The 20,619-nt window shown below is 47.0% G+C and overlaps 2 long non-coding RNA genes across 7 annotated transcripts in view; both read left to right on the top strand.

Annotated features, from left to right (window-relative positions):
* Positions 1 to 500: 500 nt before the first annotated feature.
* Positions 501 to 11,439, top strand: LOC308180139. The gene is made up of 2 exons (XR_013940762.1): positions 501 to 728; positions 9,292 to 11,439. It is a non-coding gene; the product is annotated as an uncharacterized lncRNA (long non-coding RNA).
* A 2,714-nt stretch (positions 11,440 to 14,153) lies between these two features.
* LOC308180142 overlaps positions 14,154 to 20,619 on the top strand; it is a 150,812-nt gene continuing 144,346 nt past the window's right edge. For 5 of the 6 annotated variants that reach the window (XR_013940765.1, XR_013940766.1, XR_013940767.1 and 2 more), the window contains exon 1: positions 14,166 to 14,322. This is a non-coding gene — a long non-coding RNA (uncharacterized lncRNA). Of the gene's footprint in view, positions 14,323 to 20,619 lie in introns of all 6 variants that reach the window. The other variant, XR_013940764.1, reaches the window with a different exon arrangement.

Here is a 20,619-nt window from a genome sequence, read left to right as displayed (position 1 = left end):
ACTTTCTGGCACGCTGCAAAGTCTCAACACGCTGGGTTGTGCCTAGGCAGAAACCCTAGCTGGAAAGCAAGGCGGCAGAACCACTTGTTTCTAGGAGACTTGGAGTCATGTAATCCAGAAGAAAAATTGTCCAACTGTGTTTTCAAGGCTAATATTGTATAGCACAGTAATTTGTAAGTGTTCATTTACTCAACCATTGTCTGATCTGTTATTTCCGTGCTTTTTCCTTAGGTAAATATACTTCCTTGCATTTTTGCACCTCAAATCAGTTCTTCTCAATTTTGATTCTCCTGCTTCTACAAGAGAGGTTATAAAATGGATGCAAGCATCACCCCTGAGATGATATTCCTCTACTGCTCAGGGCTGTAAGCTGGCATTTATGGGACAATAGGTCCCAGATTTTATGTTGGGTAACTCAAGAGTGAGTTTTGAGAGGTGTCCCCATGCCTCTGCACAGGCAGTGACAACCAGTCCCACCTGTAGCTACCAGTACAGAGATGTTCTGCAGGGTGAGGCTGCAAAGCCTTTGCAGAGAAGCTGTTACTGATAGCAGGTGGGAAAAACAGGGCTGCAGGTGGGAGGAATAGGGCTCGGATTGGGGTGCTTTGCTATAAATCACAGCAACGGAGAGGTGAAAGCTTTTGTATCTCTGCTCATCAGTGGCCTTCCCCAGCCTCTGTCCTCCCTTTGCAAAAATCCCTGGAGGTCCTAAGAGGAAACCATCCCAGGTAGGAGGTAGCTTGAGATTTTTCCCCAAAATAACTTTTTTTTTTTTTTTAATATATGAAATTGCTTATCAACTGATTGGAAATCTTATGGTTGAAAATGTTTCTTTTCTCCTAAAAAATTTTCAAAATGGAAAATGGGAGCGTTTAAACAAACACCCAAAAACCAGACAGAGTCTGGAAGCAGAGTCAGTATTTAGAGGCAGCTAGACATGCCTAATCATAGTGGTCCATTACGGCGTGACAGGAGAGATAAACATTTCCTGATCATCTCCGTTGCAGTGGGCCTTTTGAGCAGAGGCTGAGCACCACAGAACAACCTGCACAAAACAATGAGCTCATGTATCTGTCAGCACAGCCTCCACGTCCAACTTCCACGCACGTGTGCGCGTGTTGACAGCATGGCCCTGTTCTCGGAGCCCTTTGGAGACGTGTCTGACACATGCAGGATCACCAACCGCACGTAAACTTTGAAATTCGCTCTCAGGCTGCGTGAGCAGTTGTTGTGCTGGGGGTGGAAGGCTGCGTGCCCCTCTCTGGGATCAGGGCTCAGACTGTTTGTAAGGTTTTCTGCTACTTAGTCCTAAGTTTTGGGGTTTGTGCCTGCCTTGTAAGATTTGTTTAGGAATATTGCCACCTCAACAGTGCTTGTGGTAGCCTTTTTTGCATCAAAACCAGGGCAACTTGCAGCATCTACTGCATGCCCTGAATCACATGTACAGGGAAAACTGCAGACTGTGCTGTCCTAATGCAAACACCTGAATGTCAGTGGTGGAAGCACATGAAAGTCCATCTCTCCTAAAAACATAAAAACTTCTGCAGCAACATAATGTAGCAATGGGCAATTTCAACAGAAGGGCTCCCTTCTCTTGTCTAAAGAACTGAACAAAAAACCTAACAGTCTGAGTCTGCTGTGCTCCTTGAGCACAAATAAGAGCAAAAAGCAAGGATGCACCCAGCTGGGTCGGTTGTTCCTTTACATGTGGACACTACGAGGCCTTGGGAGTGTGTTCCCCAGCTTCTGGGAGATCAAGTGGGGATGCCACATCGCTCTTCTCACCCGCCCTGGGGACGTGGCCAGGCCAGCCTCAGGCCTCTGTCAGAAGTTAGGTTAAATATCTCCTCTCTGCGCTGGAATGGGGCCAGAAGGCTGTGATACAGGGCATGGGCTCGGCTGCCCTGGGCTGCTGGCCATCCCTGGGGGCAGGAGCACACTGCAGGGAGTTCTGGTAAGCAAGCACAGCATCTCGGGATGTGCTGAGCAGAAGAATTTTAATTTGCATTATTAAAATGTTTTGCATGACATTTAATGCTGGGGATGTAGTGTGGTAAACAGCCTTATAATTTATGCCCAAATATTACTTGGCACGTTGTCTCCTCAGTGACAAACAGGACTGATAGGGACACAATGCCATACCTTCTCCTTGTTCCTCCCACCATCTGCTTGCAGTACTTGTTTAAGCACATAAAAACCCCACTAATGTCCGTAAGAACTGGCCCATCTCGTCAAGTTAAATATGAACAATGTCAGAACAATTACAAAGGAACTGGGTAAAAATTGCTTAAACATATAGCACTCATCATTAATAGCTAGTTATTGGCACAACTGATGTATATTACTATCACATACTGCACTGATCCAGTACATAAATGTTTTCTTTAGCATATTTTTAATGTTGCTAATTTATCTGTTACTGTCACACTGGGGCTGTTAGCTTTGAACAAATGACTGTTATTAATCACTGGAGAGCTATTAGACGCCACAGCCGTGGTGTTAAATCAACTCAGGAGTGGCACTTGTAGGAATATTCAAACAGAAATTTAAAATTGCCTGGGTACTAGTGGTGTGGTTAACGCCTCTGGGATCAGAGCCATCGAGTGCCTGCAAATACTGCTCCTGTGTGTCCAACTCACCTGGTGGAAATTCCTTTCTCTAAAGAGCGATTGCAGCTTAAGACCTTATTTATAATAACTGTTATTTTGGTTAAAAACAAAGATTGCAACTGTTAGCATTCAGCACCGTGGTGTTAACACTCTGGGCATGCTTTACTCTTGATGAGTCTGGTGCTCTGTAAGCAGCAATGACTTTAGTTTCCCCACGTTGCCCTATTAACCTGCTGATGCTGGGGGAATCCAAGAACTCCTCATCTCAGGGACAGGAGGGTTAGTTCTTCATGATGGTCACCATTTTCCTAGGAAGCTGAGCCACTCTCCACATCTTTCTTGGGCCTCAGATGTTTGCAGAGGAGCAAAACCTTCAGTGCAGGCTGGGCTGCAGGAGGACTTGGCTGAAGTTCTCAGCGGGGGTCACTGAGCTACAGCAAGAAGCTGGTATCAAACCCAGACGTGTCCCTTCCAGTCTCCTGCTGTTACCAGTGCCCCATGTGAGTGGGACACAACAGTTTGTCCAGCTCCTTGCTGGCGGCAACAAATAGCAGTGGATTAGGTTAGATCTCCTCACCCAACAGCCTGCAGAGCATCGGTGTGGTCCAGCTGCTTCCCAGGGCTGAATGGGAGAGGAAGGAAAGGTGGAGCTGAATGAAAGCAATCAGACCTCAGTGAGAGCTCTTCTAAAGGGCAGATGTTTCAGACAGCACACTTGGGGGCTCAGTGAGCTTGTATTTTCCAGCTAGGCTCTGATTCACGAGGAACTTTTGATCCACGAGACCTGCTGAACTCTCAGGCCCATTAAATGTAAAGCCTTGCTGGGGGCTGTAACAGGGCTGCCAAAAAGCAGCTGTGAGTGGGAGATTGCTGGTGGTCACAGATGATGCTCCACAAGTGTTCTTTTGAATGAAATGAAATGTAGTTTGGAACACGCTTATTGCTGTTCTGAAAGGCTGCTGCAATTTTTTTCCTCTCCTTTATGTAAGCTGAGCATTTGGAAGCGGGCATCTCGGCAGCAGAGGGGCCTCTTTGCTGGCCTTGTGGCTGGCTTCTGAGGAAAAACTTGTGAAGGATTTTGGGTCCAAGGAAAAGGTGTTATCTTGGATTTTGTAGGTTGTCAGTACAAACCCACTACCTTTACAGCTTTCCCTGGCTTGTGATGACCACTTACATACACCTCCTTAGAGTGTGGGAGTAACAGGGGAGTTACCCAGAGAAATACCACAAATGGCTTGTAATTAATGGTGGTTGGATGTTATTAATGGATGCATAATGCACTGATCACAAGGGGCTGCTGCTGAACTGACTGTGGAAAATGGGAGTTTTTTTTTTCCACTTGCTATAGTATCTTCCATACATTCAGTGGCCTGGGTGTGCAGGTGCTTCAGAAGGCAAGCAGCCAGCTGACAGGCATTTCTTTTCTGAGCAGCCAAACATGCAGGAGAAACCCCCCAAAACAGCCAAACCAGCAGGAGAAACCACTTCTGATAATGCTGAGCCAGCTGAGCAGAGGTGTGTGCTGCGGCTTTATATTGCTGCTAACTTCTGCATAGTGGCCTTGTGCTCACTGTCACTGACCAGGGACATTGCTGCTGGGATCTTGTGTTTGGAATAAAATTAATCTGAAGTCTTCTGCAAAGACCCACTGTGCAAAGCCTGCGAGGCCTTAGCAGACCATGGGGATAACCCAGGCTGACTTTCTGTATAATTCAGGCCCAAGATCCCCACAAACTATTTGTGAGCCTGCTCATGCAGGGCAGCACACCCGCAGAGACAGCTAAAAGTATTGAATTTGCACTTGTTCCCTGACAGTTTTGTTTAACTTCTGGTTAACAGCTACCAAAACTTGCTGTAACTTCACCTGTTGGTGTCACAGCCTCTCCTGGAGGTTTTGTAATCAAATCACCTCTCAGCCTTTTCTTGAATGATCTCAGTAATAGAGCACCCTGAACCTCTTTATGTCGGTCCTTTGGCTCCTGCTTCACATCACAGAGCTTCCCACACTGGACAGCTGACGAGCAAATCTTCACCTGGCTGAGCACTTAATGGAATTAATACCCCAAAGACTGCAGTCCTCCACGAAGCAAGGTCCCCTTGTTGTCAAAGCCTCCTCCAGGCTGCTGGACCCGTGTGCTGCAGCCTTGGTCTCATGGTGGGCGATGAGCAGGGGACAGTCCCCTGTCCCCTCAGAAGAGGAGGGTGATTGTTTTATTAAAAAAAAAAGGGGGGGGGGATGAACTGAGCCCATGGGCTCTGACACAGCTCAGGGCTCCTCTGGGACCAATTGTTCCATAGCACCATCGTATTTGCAAGCAGCATCAACATTTGTGATCTTTGCTGGTGGGTGCTCCAATTCTTTCTCTCTTTAAGGCCGTGTTTCTAGCAGCTTGCGCTTAAGGTGCCAAAGTAATCTCTTCAGGCTGATGAGATGCAAAGTTGCAGGCAGGTAGAATACAGACAAAACAGATTAACTGCCTCATTCCTTTACACCGAGCTCCTTTCTGGCGTGTAATGGAAACCTAAAGCCTGCCTTTCTTTTAACTCGGTTCTAAACAGTAGCTGCTATAAAGTATTAGGTTGGAATATGAACTCTGTATGAAAGATGAAGGGGGAATGATGTATTTTAAAAAGGATCTCAGTAGGTCCTAACTTAAAAGCATCAGTATAAATTCATTGCAAGTAATATGCTCTTAATTATTCATTTTCCTTGGCACTGGTTAAAGAGCCAAGTAACGGCTTCTGTCTCTTTATATTTAGTCTATTATTGTTTGAAAAAGGCCAGGGGGAGGCCAGCCCTGTGCAGAAATGATATTCCCCCTTATATATACACACATACATATTACCAGCAGCCATAGTAAAGGGGAATATAATCACCAGCAGCTGAGAGACAACGACATTTTTATAGACCTCCTGGCAAACCTGCAGCAGGAGAGAGCCTGACAAGTCCTTGGCTTCCCACCACATTCCTGTGCTGGGTCCGTGCAGGAATTGGGGCGAGGTCCAAGGTGCTTTCCTCCTGGGAACCGGCTCACGATGGCCAAACTGCAGCTGCCTGCTCGGACTCCCCTGCTGGCCCTGGAGAAGACTGGGGTGGACCTGCAGGAGCAGGTCTTGCTGCTGACATGCTCACACATGGCTGATTTTAGCAAGCTGGTTGATCCGGGTGAATGTGGGGTTGCTGCTGAGCTTGTCTGGAGGTGGCAAGAAGTCACTGTCTGCCCTCGTAGAGCAGACAGCCCCAAAAGCTGCCTTGGTGGTTTCCATCAGCTGAACGTGGTCCTGTCCTTCGGCAAGTGAAGGTTTCTTCTGACTGCATGGTGAGAGCATGGCCAAAGTGCTTTGCTGGATAGGGCCATGGATGGGAATTGCTGGTCAGTGACATTCAACGAAATGCTCTTTAACTGAGACAAACATTAAGGGGAGTGCTGTTGGTTTTGAAAAGCTTTTGAGCTTTTTTTCCTTGAAAAGCAAGGGAGACCTCCCTGGGGCTGAACACCTAGGGCACCTCCTGAGACCTGAGGGGGTAAATTCAGTGCTCTCCTTCGCCTGGTTGCACCTGTGGGCTTGGTCCTGGACCTCTCAACACTGAGTCAGCCATACAATTGCTTGCTTGTAGAATTAGCCCCTATTTCTTACATTCTGGTGGCATTTCATGTGCTGTTGATAATTTTGCTTTAATTAGGACAGACGGCAGCAGAATTAGTAGTTTCATCACTGCATTGAAAGCCAGCAAACCAGCCCCATCCCTTCAGCCAGCCTGTGCTGGCAGTGGGGGAAGGTTTTTGCTGGGTACAACCCCAGAAACGCACATCCACAGCTGGTGGCATGTCATTACTGAGAAAGGCACTTCTGTCCAGCTTTTTGCTGTCACCAAGGTCCTGTTGCACGTATATTTACCTACTCACGTGCCCCCGGGTGTGTGAGAAGGGTCTGCTCCATGCTAGCTCCTGTCCTTTGTAAATAATATTAAGGCCTTTGCTGTCTAAAGGCAACCCAGCTCGATTCAGAACAGATGGGTTGAAGACAATTTCTGGGGGGAAAACTGTTGATCAATTGTAAATAAAATTAGTTGAGTTTTGTCTAAACATCAGAGACTGAATGTTCCTGACTTTTTGGCAGCCAATAAGCAAGCATTTCAGGTGTTTTTGTGGTAATCCATACTGAAGAGAATTAGCTGCTTCATCAAAATAAATAGCTTTTACTGGTGCTTTTTCTTTGATTGGTAGACATTTCATTTTTCAGTTGTCATGGTCCTGCAAGCCTTTGAGCTTTGATAGAAAACACTCAAAATATAGTTGGGATGAGCATTTCAATTGGGCCAGATTAACCTGTTTTAAAAATGTCTTGAATCGAAAATTTTGGCTGTCTCCATCTGATGGAGCTGGCACGCAGTTTCTCATCATTGTTGCTTGAAATGCTGACTCCTCTCAGGTTTACTCAATCCCATGCCTTTATCCTGAAAACAGCTTGTATACCTCAGACAGCTGAGGTTGTGTTTAAATCTCCCCTGAAAACAGGCGAGTTTGGCCACTTCCAAGGTTGTTTTTTTCTTTTTCTTTTTTTTCCCCTGGAGCCTGAGCTGCAGCCCTCAGAGGTGGTGCCAAGCAGTTTAACACTGGCACTGTTTTTTCCAGCCAGCGCGTGGGAAGTCTGCGGCACTTACTACTCACACTTAATATTTAGTGTGGACAGAGTCCTGGTGTCTGACAGCTCTGTTTACCCACTGCAAAATTCGAGGGAAGATGTGAGAGCAACACCTTCGGGCCCCTGCATGATGGTGCTCTGCAGAAAGCCCCTCAGGAATGGACCGGGACGAGGAGCCCCAACCTTGCAGAGATGCCAGCCCAGAAGGGCAGTGTCCATGTGAGCCTCTTTCCCCCTCTCTAGGTGTAGGTCCCCCCAGCTCCATGCTGTCCCTGCAGTCCTTACGTTTGGTGACCTCTTATCCTGAACTACTCCTTTCTCTCCCAACTATTTTTGACTTTTATTCGATGTCCTTTCTTGTCCTCTTCCATTTGCATCTTGTGCATGCAGGAAGAGCTGCTCGTGGGGGAACAGTGTAGCCAGCTTGTGAAACTTCAGCAAGCAGAGGTCCAGGAACTACTCTGGCCTCCATTTGTTTGAATTTTCCCTCAGTTTTCATTAAAATCATTGAGCATTTGTCCAAGGAGATCTATATAGTTCTTCGAAACATCATGATTTTATGAATATATTCCTCCCACTTTGGACTGAAATATGTGATGAGTGCAAGAATAGTTTTTAGCATATCAAAGACACTTTTCTGCTGGAATTAGCTGTTTTTCAAAGTAATAATGTAGGAGAAATTGTAATTATTATTATTATTTCTACCTTTGATAACTGCAAACTAACTGGAATGAGATTCCTTTAGCACAGCAAAATGCAAAGCAAATTTAACCATGCTCTCCCCTCTGGGAACTGCTTTCCCTCTGCTCTGCCCCCCCCCCCCCCGGTGCTTTAACATCAGAAAGCTGAGGAACTGCAGCTTCACCAAAATGAGTAACAAAAGGAGCTTTTCTTATTTGGGGTTTTGCTGCGAGTTGTCAAAGTTGTATTTATAACTTGTCTTATTCCTGCTCTTACCATGGGACAGATCGGAGGAATGGTTTTTCATTTCTGCAGCTTGTGCAGAACTAATCTGAGGGGGTGACTGCTGCTGACACGTTTTGATTTGCTGCTAGGAAACTCAAACTGAAGTGTGTGTTTGGATCATTTTCACAGTAAATCTCATCGAGCTGGTGTGCTGTGGAGCATCACAGCGATTGCTCCAGCACTGAACGTGGAGTTCATGAGTTCAGGTTCAGGAGGAACCCTTCCGAACTCCTTCCTTTCCATGTCATTCCCAAAGTCCTCCTAAGTGTTCTCACTGGAAAAGGTGGGTGGGAATCACCTTGAGGAGAAAAATGGTAATTTCAGCTATGAAGTGTAATGTTGGATGAAATCAAGTAATTTATCCTGATGCAGAGCCGTCACCAAGCCTGTCCTCAGTGTGTCGGCGTGGTGAGGTGTCTGGCCCCGTGAGCTGGTGATGGCAGAGAGAGCCTGAGCATGGAGCAGCGGTGGCAGTGGAGTGTGGTGCAACAGGGAAAACACTCAGGTCCAGGGGGAATGGAGGGGAAAACTTGGTACTTCCAGAGACGTTTTATATTGCAAAAGTGGGATGGAGTCCCATAGGTAACAGTGCAATAAAGACAAATTGAGATGAAAGGAACAGAGGCCAGCTGAAATGCGCATAATACAGATCTGTAGAAATGAGCCTACATATATATATATATATAATTTATAGGGAATAAATTCCTTTCTGTATCTGCATGGTTTCTGAACACTGTTTTATAGAATTCTCTAGCAGAAATGTAATTCTCTTCTTTCCCCCATTCTTTGGGATGCCCTAATCCTTGGGCTGGTGGTTATTCCCTAGAAGTTCTTTTTTCAAAGGAGTTAGAAAATTTCTTTGGGGCCTTTTTAATAAAGTGCAATTGGCATTTCATAACTCAGTCTTTCATAAGTTACAAAATGAAAGCATTTAAGAAATTCTCCATTAGTAAGGCTAGTAGGAAAGTGGGATTTTATCTTAAATCCATCTGTAAATCCTCTGTATTTATCATTTATTTCTGCCTTTGGCGTGTACTATGGTCAGTGTCCTGCTTTTTTCCATCCACAGTGCACCTTTTACGCAGCAGCGACGGGGTTCTGCTCCGTCTGGCTGGGTGGATAATGGCCATATTCACCAGTGCATTTTTCCAGCAGATCTGACAGCTAATCTAAGGAATGACGCTGCAGTAAGAGGCTTCAGATAAATGGAAAGAAAGAAAAAGAGAACAGGAAATCTCACCGAGCCCAGGGGAGCCCCCACTGCCTGCTTTTCTCCAGGAGGTGCGGAGCAGATTGGGGTGTTGGTCATGAAACCCAGCATGCTGGGAAGGAACAAAGCCTTATTATATCCTGAGCGTGATGCCTGGTTATACCAGGTTATGTTATTTTTAATCGTTAGGGCTCCAAGGGTTTGAGAACGTGGTCTCAGTCATTGAGATTTTCAGTGTTTTGGAGGCTACCCGGGAGATCCTGGTGTCCATGGGGTCAGGAAGAAGCATGGCCAAGGTGCAGCCTCATCCCTGGGGTGTCCACCCAGCAATATAAGCATTCCTCTGCGTGGACATCTAGTAAAATAAAACAAAACCTTGCCCAACACCACAGAGGGTGACGTGAGTTGTGCTGAACTGAAGGCAGGGAGGTGCTCAGCATCCCGGGCAGTGCAGGTGATAACCAGTGCAATGCGCAGACGCAATTCAACTCTGAAGAGGAATAAGATCTTACCATGGCCTCTCCACAACAGAAGAAGGCACCAGCAATTTTGCATCCACGTGTAGGCCTGATCTGCAAGACGCCAAATACTTCATGCAACTTACCGAGTACCATGGATGCCTCCTTTTTTCCTTCTTCCCTCCAGCCTCTGCTGGGTGCATGGTGAGGAACAGAGCTTCTGGAAACATGGGCCAGAGATCTCAGCCACATTGAAGAGTGTCTGAACATGGCAGCTCCCGGTGCTTCCCAGGGTGCAGATGAAAGCATCTTCAGAGGGAACAGAGAATTTGTGATGTCAGCCCATAAATCTCCTGTCTCTTTTCCATCTTCACTTGAACGCAGAGAATCAGTTTCCGATAACATCTCCAAATTGCTGGGAGCGATTTTGCAGCTTGTGTTAATTGCAATCTTCTGTTGAATGCCTCTGAGCTCTTAATAACTTTGTAATTAAAGTGCAATTAACAAATTAACTTGTATATATCAAATGGAATGCTAATGTTGTTGTTAATGAGGAGATAATTAGCTGGTGTCATGGAGAGACTCATGGGGCATCTTCAAGATGCAGAACCCTTTTGGCTCACATACGAGTTTAATGGAGTTTGCTGTGAATGAATGAATGAGTGAATTGTCCTCCGATGACATGCAGTGGAGCAGTCATAGATAGCCAGGTAACCAATTATTCTACGGCCAGAAAAGACGGTTCTCATTCAGTCATTTTCTAGGCAGCTGGCCAGTGCTTTACAAAGGTTTTCTATAGCATGACTGGAACACGCGTTCAAAGGCACGGCTGGGCCTTGAGAGGGGCTTAGCAGGTGGTGAAACCACTCAGCACCATCCAGGCCTGGAGACAAGGTACCTGCTCCCAAAAAGCCCCGTGCAGGTTGTGCATGCTTCACTCCAACAATGCTGGAAGAGATGCAAACCCTGTAGCACCTCTGTGGGACACGTGTCCCCCTCCAGCTTTGGGGCTGTAACATGGCAGTCCAGCAAAAGTGTCTTTATTTGTCAAAATGGACTCCAGGAGTCAATCTCTAATGGAATTTAAGTGGGGGCTGTTTCCTCATAGCCCTGGGAGAACACAAACTAGCTTTGGCAGAAAAAGGTATGAAATCAGGAGGCACAGAACTGCTCCATCAGACATCCTGACTCACTGGGAGGAAATGTGGCCTGGTTTAGGGTTAAGGAGAACAGCAAGGGAGCTGAGGGGGCATAGGAGACATCTGTGGCTTAGATGATAGGACTTTAAGGTCCCAGATAGTATGCATACATGCCTGAGAGAAGCATGTTGCTTTCATGACTAGGATATGAAATCTAGGATATGAAATTTGCTATTATTGGTTGAAGCCTAAGGTCTGGACACATGGGTATGTGTGAGGGTGGAGGTCCAGGCTGCAGGATGCAGTCAGATGTTCCTAAAAAGAATCAGCAGAGAGAGGTGAAGCCCTTGTTTCCTGGCATTTGGTGTTTTCCCTTTCTCTTTGGGGGGTTTTCCCTTTACTCCTTTCGGGTTACTTTCCATTCAGAAAGACCGTTGCTCTTTTCCAGTGCCCCCAGCCCTCAGGCAGCACCACCATTAGCTGTGGGATGCCCTGTTGAAGGGCTTGCTTCAGGAATAAGAGTTAAGTTCTCCTGGCTTCTGGTTTGCAGGGTGGAACTGCTTTGCTGGGATGGGCACGCTGCAACACCCTCCCTGCAGTTCAGCTCTCCAGCACGGATGCGGTCTGGGAACAGGAGACCTCATTCCCAAGGAATTTGCTGCTGTTATTTGGCCTTAATTTTCCTTTGCTCAATTTCATCTCATTATGCAGTTACACCCTGCCGGGCCATGTGGCAGCACTCTAACAGGTATTTAAAATGTTCCAGAGCGAGCCAATTGGTGCGTTTAAAATCCATTCCATACCATGACATAATATATTTTCAATACACTCAAATTTGTCAAGTTACATTGGGACTGAAGTGACACGGACCAATTGCACAGCAACTTCTGCTCGCAGTCAGACTGGTCCTGTGCCTGCAGGGCTGGCTGTCCCCTGCGTGCTCGGGACCCATCAGTGCAGAGCCATGGTTCCTGGAGCTCCCCTGGCCATCACGCATCTCTGCCAAAACACGTGAAGCTGCAGCTACAGCAGCCTTTTGATCTTGTTTGCACAGTTGCTGACATGGCAATGCGTCGGTTTAAATGCTTTAGGTGTCATCCCGGTGTTAAGATTAAATGTCATTGATAATACTCCGAGTGCTGCCTTTTTTATTTCCTTTTTTTCTTTGGCTCTGTATTTATATGGCAACAACCGAGTGCTGAGAAGTACCGGGAGGAAAGAATCGTGGTGCCACACTGGAGAGGTGGCAGGAGGAGGGGAGCCATGTGCTGGTGGCACCATGCCTTCCCCAGGCACTTGCAGCCTCAGTGGGGATCAGGCAGCAGCACACACCCGAGCTTGGTCCAGGACCCCAAATCCATTAACAGGAGCTGGGAGCTGCTCTCAGGGTTTGCGCTGTGCTCAATCACTGCCTTTCATCCTCCCTCACTTCTCACAGCTGCCCAGGGAGCTGTACAAGGGCTGTGGAAGTGTGACCAAAATTCAATGTTTTCCCCTCGGAGTTGGGACAAGGACCTGGAGGTGGGGATGCGGTTCCTCCTCCTGAAGCAGAGGCCCCAGTTTCTTCCCCAGGGCCAAGCTGCTGCCCAGGCAGGCATCGCCCAGCCCTCGACCTGCTCAGCAGCAGCCTGGACCTGGGGACATCAGTGGCAGCAGGACCAGCCACATCTCCCTGCATCCACCTCCCCAGGCCCTTCTTGCTTGTGATGATATCCACCATCCCACACAATTAAACTGGTTTCCAGTTTCACTGCAGAGCAGCAGGCCCTTTCTGCATCTGAGCTGCCTAAAATGAGGTGACTTGAGTGGGAAAAGCCTGCAGCTGCTGCAGCCCAGGAGGGAAGAGGCATCAGTGCCATGATGGTGCCCCATAGCTGAGCTTGTAGCAATATGACTTTCAGACATCTTTCAATCATTTTTCTTTAGAAAACTAAGCATGACTTCACATATCACACAGGCAAATAAGCAGTTGCTGGGCAAGAAAGAAACTGCTTGTGATCTGAAGGCTTGTCTCAATCTCAATGACTTTGCATTAATTATGTGCCCCGTGCTTTCCTAAGTAGCGATGCTTTCCTGAAACATGGTCTTAGGTTAGCCATAATATCCTGCAGATAAACATTTCCCCCCTCCTTGTATCTACAAAGAGTGGTAGCTTTGGACTACATATTTATAGACAGACCCTGAGCTATAAATTGGACATTTCTGCCGCACGCGTTCCCTTAAGGGCCAATAAGACTACACACATCAGCTAAGTAATATTTTACTAGGACTTTTTTTAATGACTTCAAGAGTGCTTGTTCTTTCCCCCAACCAGCAAAGCATGAATAACATAAGTCTACAATTAATCCTGAATTACTCATACTGTGGACTCCATTTTCCTTTGCATTCAGGACAAGTTTTAAGAAGTTATTGCTTTCCCCCTCCTTTCTCTCTCTCTCTCTCTCTCTTTTTTTTTTAAAGACTTCTTTAATCAGACCAAATGGAGCTTAAAAGTACTGGAAATGTCTGGTTTTCTTTCATTCTCAGCCTGTTCAAAATCAAGCTAACGACAAGGGACAAGAAAACTGCTTTGCATTTGCTAGCTGAGAAAAGGGACGCGAGGCAGGGGGACTCCTCTGCATGGTGCTGATGTTCGCACACGGGTGGGAATCTGGGGGCAACTCTGCTGGACCCCTGTGGAAAGACAGAGGTGGTTGCTTTACACATTAAACCTATGATTTGTGACCTGCCCAAGAGTGATGATTTTAGGGCGAGTTTAAAAAGTCCAGAGAGCTGGGCTGAGGCTTGAGGCAAGTCCTGAACGTGATGGGCTTGACCCCAGACCTGGTTAATGGTGAGGACCCCAATCCAGCCAGGTGCTAATGAATGGCAGCTCCCCCGAGACCCAGAACCAGGCTGGGACAGCCCAAAGCTGGGGCTTAATCACTTCCAGATGTGCTTGGGGCTGCCTGGTCCCTCTCCACAGCCTGGTACTAAATGTTTGATCTACTAATCACCAGCAAACATGGGAAACACCTGAAATGTCCTTATGCAGTCAGCCCCCAGCACTTGTTGCAGGTAACTGCATGGCCTTCATCATTCAGTCTTCCAAATGAAGCCACCTGGGGGTGCAAGGCTGCTGTGGAGCAGCTGCAGGCTATCTACCACTGCCTGTGGGACATGGGAACCATGGTGAAAAGCTCCCACCTTAAGGCATATTGGCCTCTTTTTCAGTTTGGTTGAGAAGAAGGTGGTAGCAGCTTGTTAGACCTGCTAGAGAGAGAAGAACTGATCCCTGTTTCCCAGTGAGTGAGGTAATTCCTTTACTTTTATTTTCCTGTCTCCCAAGAATTTGAAAGGATTCACGTTTAGCAGAAAATGCTTGGTTTATGAATGTACTTCTATGGGGGTGGGTTATGAAGCACAGAGAGACTCTAATGTTACTGTTGAATTTGTTAAATGCATTTTTAAAGGTAAGGTAAATAGATGTGGCACTGAAAAGTTGGTAGGGACTGAAAAATCAACACAGCTTATTTTGAAAGTGTTTAAAAAAAAGAAGGATCCTGTATTTATTTATTTGTATTGAAATAACTTGATGTAGAAGCTGTCACCCAGGTCTATGTGCAGTTGCCCTGTGCACAGGGCAGTGGTGGCTGTGTTTCCAACCTGGGTGATGGGATGAGGACACGCACACACACACACCCTGCAGGGATGTTGGTCCTAGAACCTGTGAAAGCAAGGCCCTGCTCTGAGGAATGTGCTCGAACCCAGTCCCACGGGGAGCTGGCAGGGCTCTGCACGCTGACGCCGGCCGTTCGCGCCGCACTCCGTATATCTGCCTTAGCTCAAACCTCACCGCTGCGCAGCCAGCTAATCCTCTGGGAAGCGCGCAGGGCTCAGCTCCTCTGTGTGTTTTTTTTTTTTTCTGTTTAGTCTAGACTATGAGACTCAGTGGCGCGGTGACTTCGTGGGTTGGTGATGGATTTACTGGGGGTGGGATGTGGTGAACAGGGGGTATTTATGCACATGTGCTGATGCACCCACACCCCCTTTGAGCGTGTTTCGGGCATGGTTGCTGAACCCTCTGCAGATTGCTGGCTTCCCTTTATTGCCCTCCTGCCTGCAAAGACCTGAAATACCTCTTTTTGGGGGAGGTTGGGACAGTGGGCAAAGTAAAAGTATTTTTAAAGTAAAGTGATTTTCTGTCCTTTGGGAGTTGGTGGGAAGTGAGCATGGGAGAATCTTTCTGGGGATCCTTTACCCAGCACTGTGCAGCAGCAGGGCTTGAAGAGTCCAAGGTCACCGACCCACTGATGCACCTTTTTGCCCTCTACAAGATGTATACTGCTTTCCTCGCCTGAGAGGTGGGCTCTGGATAGTGAGAGCTCCTTTTCTCAGCTGATGAACTGCAAAGACAAAGAAGTAGCACTCTCACTGCCTTGGTTTTATGTTTCCACCCACATCACTGCTAAGACATTTAAGAGTCCAATGTCACAGACAAGCAAGATGTATCCAGCTGCGTTCTTATTCCTCAGGAGGGGGTTGTGGGGAGGGTGGTATTAGTTGGCTTTCAGTTGACTAAAAAAAGCTACCTGAGGCATCAGGCTCCCATTGAAGCACCTCACGAAATCCCTTACACTTCACCATGTTGTGGGAACTCCAACTCAACATCATGCCTCTAGCTCTTGTGTGCTATGCCCATCTTCTTCCCAGTCCTTGGTTTTCCTTGCTCCCTGTCCAGCACCTTTCAGACAATTTGGCATGACCCCAGGTGGTCTTCCTGCAGGGGTGGCCCTTCCCTTTCTCATGTCCTGACTCTCACGTGCCAACCTACGGCGTGTGCCTCACCCCGAGGCTGCCTTGCTCACGTGTACATTGACCCATGAAAGTGTCAGCAATGAAATGTCTGCTCACCACCCCCTTCATTGTTCACCCAAAAGCTGTCCAGTCTGTTCACCAGACCCAAATCACAGTGAATAACATAGAGGTAAGAAAAAACATCTCTTATTACCAGGGTCCCCAAACCTCCAGTAATTTAGGGGATGGAGTTCATAGCATATAGTACTTGTGTGGTGGTGTCCCCCTACTCGTCGCCACCAATCCATTCATTTAGTCTGGGTGTTCCTTGTTGAAATGCACATAAACTGAATAAATTTATTTCTTGACAAGAATAACATCCAGCATCCGCTGCTCTTCCTGAACTACGTCCAGATTGCCCAGCGAGCACTTAGTTGGACCAGTAATTATTCCTGCCTTCATTTAAAATAGATTTTTCTGCTTCCATAAAAGACTTAACAATGTAAACATCTCCCCTCCCTAAGGTATTAGGCTTTCTTTGTCTTTATTTTCTTTTCACATCCAGTCCATTCCCTGTTGACTTTCAGGTTTAGCACGTTATGTTCTGCAGCCACTTTGTTCTGTGGAGCCTTTGTTGTTCCCTGTTCTTCCTCCAGGCAATCCCTTGCTTTATTTATAGGGCATCGCCTGTACATTGCACACCCACGCTGCTTCCTGCTTGCAGGCATGCGCTGCAGAAGGGACCTTCTAAGGTACAGCAATTATTCTGTCATGCATAGCTCCCCTTTTGCCACCCTGGAGCTGTTACAACCCCATCAAAAAAAGAAAATCAATAATAACTAGAAAGGAAAAGTCTGCAGTGTTCTCTAAAAAATGAAAAATTCTCATGGGAGATGAGGATGGAAACACATGTTCCTCCTTTCCCCCCTCCTAAATGTGAGCAGGAGTGGAAAGTACTAACCCACAGACATTCTGGCACAACTGGGTAGCACAGTGTATTTTCCAAGTCTCATTCTCGATTGACCTGAAGGTGAGGCTGCTCCTGATGTGCACCCATGTAAGCATGAGTAGGATCGGGTGTTTTATCTCTCCTCCAACAGGGAAAAAGCCCTTGTAGTGTCATGGGAAGGGCAGAACAAGGACACTCAGGTCTCTCCTTCTTGCTGGATCCGTGGCCATGTCATCCCAGGGTGCATTCTGCTGTTCCACATCCAGTACCTGTTTCCAGTCAGTCTCCCTCCGTGTCTCTGCGCCAACACAGATTTCAGTGGCACTTCCCTGATTTATGGTGCTGCACAAGGCTGAGTTGAATTTTTAAGCAATGCCATTTAACCCAGCATAACTATGGCCTTCATCCTGCTGAAGCCCAGGTTCCCTCACAAATCCACTGACGCTTCCAAAGATATTTTGATTCAAATAACACAAAAACCTCTAGGGGTGCTGGATGTTGCCCTTATCCTTGAGGCTTGTTGGCACAAGCTGCCTCTCACTTGAATGCTTGCTACCCACAGACCCTCCAAGGAGGCTGGAGACCTTTTTGTACCTGCAGAAGCCACATCTCAGCAGCATGGGAGAAACAGTGGATCTTCTATTTGAATTGCTGGCTTTTATTCAGTGTGCCTGGTAAGCCAGTAAATTTTGTTTGAATTCAATCTTTCTGGCACTTCTCTTCCTATGAACAACCTATAGTATAGATATAGCAACAGTGAGTAGAAATAAGTGGCAAATCAGCTCCTTCATAGTGGGTGCACACTTCTTTGTCTTTAAAGGAAATCTCAAAACTGAGTCTTTGAAAATGTGTCCAGTTGAGTTCTAACTTAAGAACAGTTGAGAAAGATTCTGTCAAAACCCCCAATTTTAGAAATGGATTTAGGGAGCTCTGGAACCTGTCCCTCGGTGCCTGGCTCATTTGGAGGTAGCTCTCTTGGTTGCTTGCCCAAATTTGCCCATCCCTGACACAGAAGTGTTTAGGGCCCTGGATCACTGTTAAATGATAATCGCAGTTTATCGCAACACTTCAGGTGTCACGAGACCAGCTAGGATTGGTCAAACCCTGTACCTAAGGATTATTCAGGTTCACGAGTGCAGGCAGCCCTCACAGGCTGCAGCACGCTTTGGCTCTGTGCAGGTTTTTGGGACCAGCCCTTTGTCCCCCAGCACCGGCAGCCCCCAGGCATGTCTGCAACTTCCCCATCCCCCTTTCCCTCCCCCAACCCTGCTTCTCACATCCCGAGTTCATCAGTTTAAATCGCATCTTGGTGTAAATTGATTTCATTCCAGCCTCTGCTTCCACCTCTGCCTTGCCTTTAAATTGTATCTAGTCTTAAATCAATCTTATTCCAGCCCTCAGCTGCTGCGCTCTTTATTCTTCCATTTCAACTGCAGCTGCTCTTAAAGGGCCCTGGCTCAGGGACGAGTTTCTCTCCCAGCCCCTGCTACCTTCTTGCTCCATTTAAATCACTTCCAATATCAAGCAGCACTCACCTTCCCATCCTCCCAGCCCTCGCTTGCTCACGGCTTAGCCAGTTAATGTTTCCCCTTTGCAGCTCATCTGGTTTTAAACCAATTGTATTATTTCTTTCATCTCCATAATGTTCTAAATTATTCCTTACTTTCTGGCCTCTCCTGAATTTCCTCTTTCTCCCTCCGTGTTTCAATCTGTGGTGGTAGTCATAAGCAATGCTTTTGGAAATGTGATGTGATGGCTGCTGAATGCAGCGTGCAGGGCAGGAGGGCAAATCACGGCTGTCCCAGCGGAGCTGGGGCTTAAAGAGGGGACTGTGGGAGAGGGAAGAAGGATTCTCTTCTGGCTGGGGCTCTTGAGTTGGGTTATAAAGTGATTCAGGCACGTGCATGCAAGTTTGGGAGGTCGGTGATGTAAATAGATGCTTTTGGGGATTTGCAAAGGAGTGTGACTGAGAACAGCTCTTGGGTTTTCAACAAACTCAGCAAAACTGACTATGAAGGTCCCAAGTTGTACTGATGCTTAGAGCTGGAAGCAAAAAGGTGCCACGTACCTGCTGGTTTTTCCATGAGGTGTGAGAGGGCAAAAAAGCTGCATCTTTAGTGATTCCATGCAGGCTGCTAAAGAGGAAGGTTCCCAGACACCAGGTATGGTGATGTGACCAAATCCCACCATCTTCTGGTAACAATCAGGTGCCTCCATGTCATAGTAGCCTGTGGAAATCTCTTCGCAGTCATCTATGCTTTGAGATGACATGCGAGAACCTACAGTTGCCCAAGGAGATATTTCTTAAAACTACCAAGGACTTTAAAAGTGGGGTCAGAATTTGTCAACAGTCTCAGCAGACCCTAATTTTGTGTGTTCACATGCATATACAGGTTTATTTTCAGAAAAGAAAGAAGTAAAATATTCCTCTGTCCTTTCTCATTGAGTGTGCATGGTGGTAGTAACTGGCCACAGCTATTCTCCAGGTCTCTGGTGGCAGGGTTGGTTCACCAGCATCTCTGCACTGGGTGTGAAAGGTCTGGTATCCACCACTGGAATCACCCCTGAATGTCACCTGTGGTGGTACAAAGGTGTCAAGGAAGGTGTCACCATCCACCCTGTGCATGCAGGACCATCAGGAGGTGGCTCCTGGTAAAGCCATTCAGCAGCTCTTGGCCAAAGGCTTTGAATGATTACTGAACCATATGGACAGTGCTCCAGGTTCTTAAGGGTCTGTGTAGGCATCCTGGGCTCTACAGCTGTCAACAATGTTCCTAGAGCCTCTGGAGACTTCAGTCAATTTGAGCTCACTTTGGGAAGGGAATGAGTCCAAAGACAGGAAGAAGGACAATGAGTCCTTCAAGCTGAAGATAATTCATGCAAAATCAGGTTAATGTGGATCGCTGCCTTGTGACCCTGTGTCAATTCCCTGAAGTCTCCAGAAGAGCTCTTATTTCCTTCAGTGTGCTTTGGTTCAGGTGCTAGCTGATCACCTGGAGGAGCTGCCTGACTCAGATGCTCCAGGGTGAATGCAGTTGGTTAGGATGTCTCTGTTCCCTGTGCTTTCTCCCTTAGAACTGCACCCTTAAATTCCTGTGTTACTGAGCAGACCTGGTGCATTTTTGGGCCTGAACAAGGCAATTAGCATAGTCTGTGGCAGATCAGCATTAAGTATTCCCACACTCACAGAGGTCCTTTAATTGAATCTTCACTGTGTCCCTGCATCCCAAAGGCTCTGGTCATGGCAATGTTGCACAGTGGGTCCTTCCCTAAAGGATACCATTATTTAACAGACAGCTAATGTCCATCAGATGTCTGGCCTCTTTATCTAAGAGCAAGGTACACATGGTGTTGTTGATGGATTTGGAAGCCAGAAAGACCTAATGGTAAATGTCTCTTTCATTTTTGCTAATAAAATCCTACCCTTCTAATTAAACTTACCTGGTAACATCATCAGGTGATAAGTGTGTTGTGTTGCTGTGTGGTGACTTATACTGCGTGTGCTGACTTACAGCAGCTGCAGGTTGGGCCCAGGTTTTTCTTGGATTTGTTAATTCTTAAATGTAGATGCCCAGCAGTGACTAGAGAAACAAATACCTGAGTTCTCAACTTGTCTGACACCCCAAAGGTGCAATGAGATGTCCTGGCTGGTGTGAGCAGGGCTGTGACTAGAGCTGGGCATGCAGAAAGCTGAAGCCTCCTCTGTGGAGGAAATGGTTAGAGACAAAGCACTCCATCCATCCTGCTGTAATGTCACTGCAGGTGTTGGATGGTTCAGCCCCAGGGACGCCCATAACAGCCCCAGGATAACATCAGGTGTGAGCCTTGCAAGGCCATGCTCTGTGGAAGGGCAGTGTCACCTCTT

The sequence above is a fragment of the Anser brachyrhynchus genome, assembly GCF_964034855.1.
Source record: "Anser brachyrhynchus genome assembly, chromosome: 18".
NCBI lineage: Eukaryota > Metazoa > Chordata > Aves > Anseriformes > Anatidae > Anser > Anser brachyrhynchus.
The sequence above is the reverse complement of the archived record's forward strand: the minus strand, read 5'-3'. Positions and strand labels throughout refer to the sequence as shown.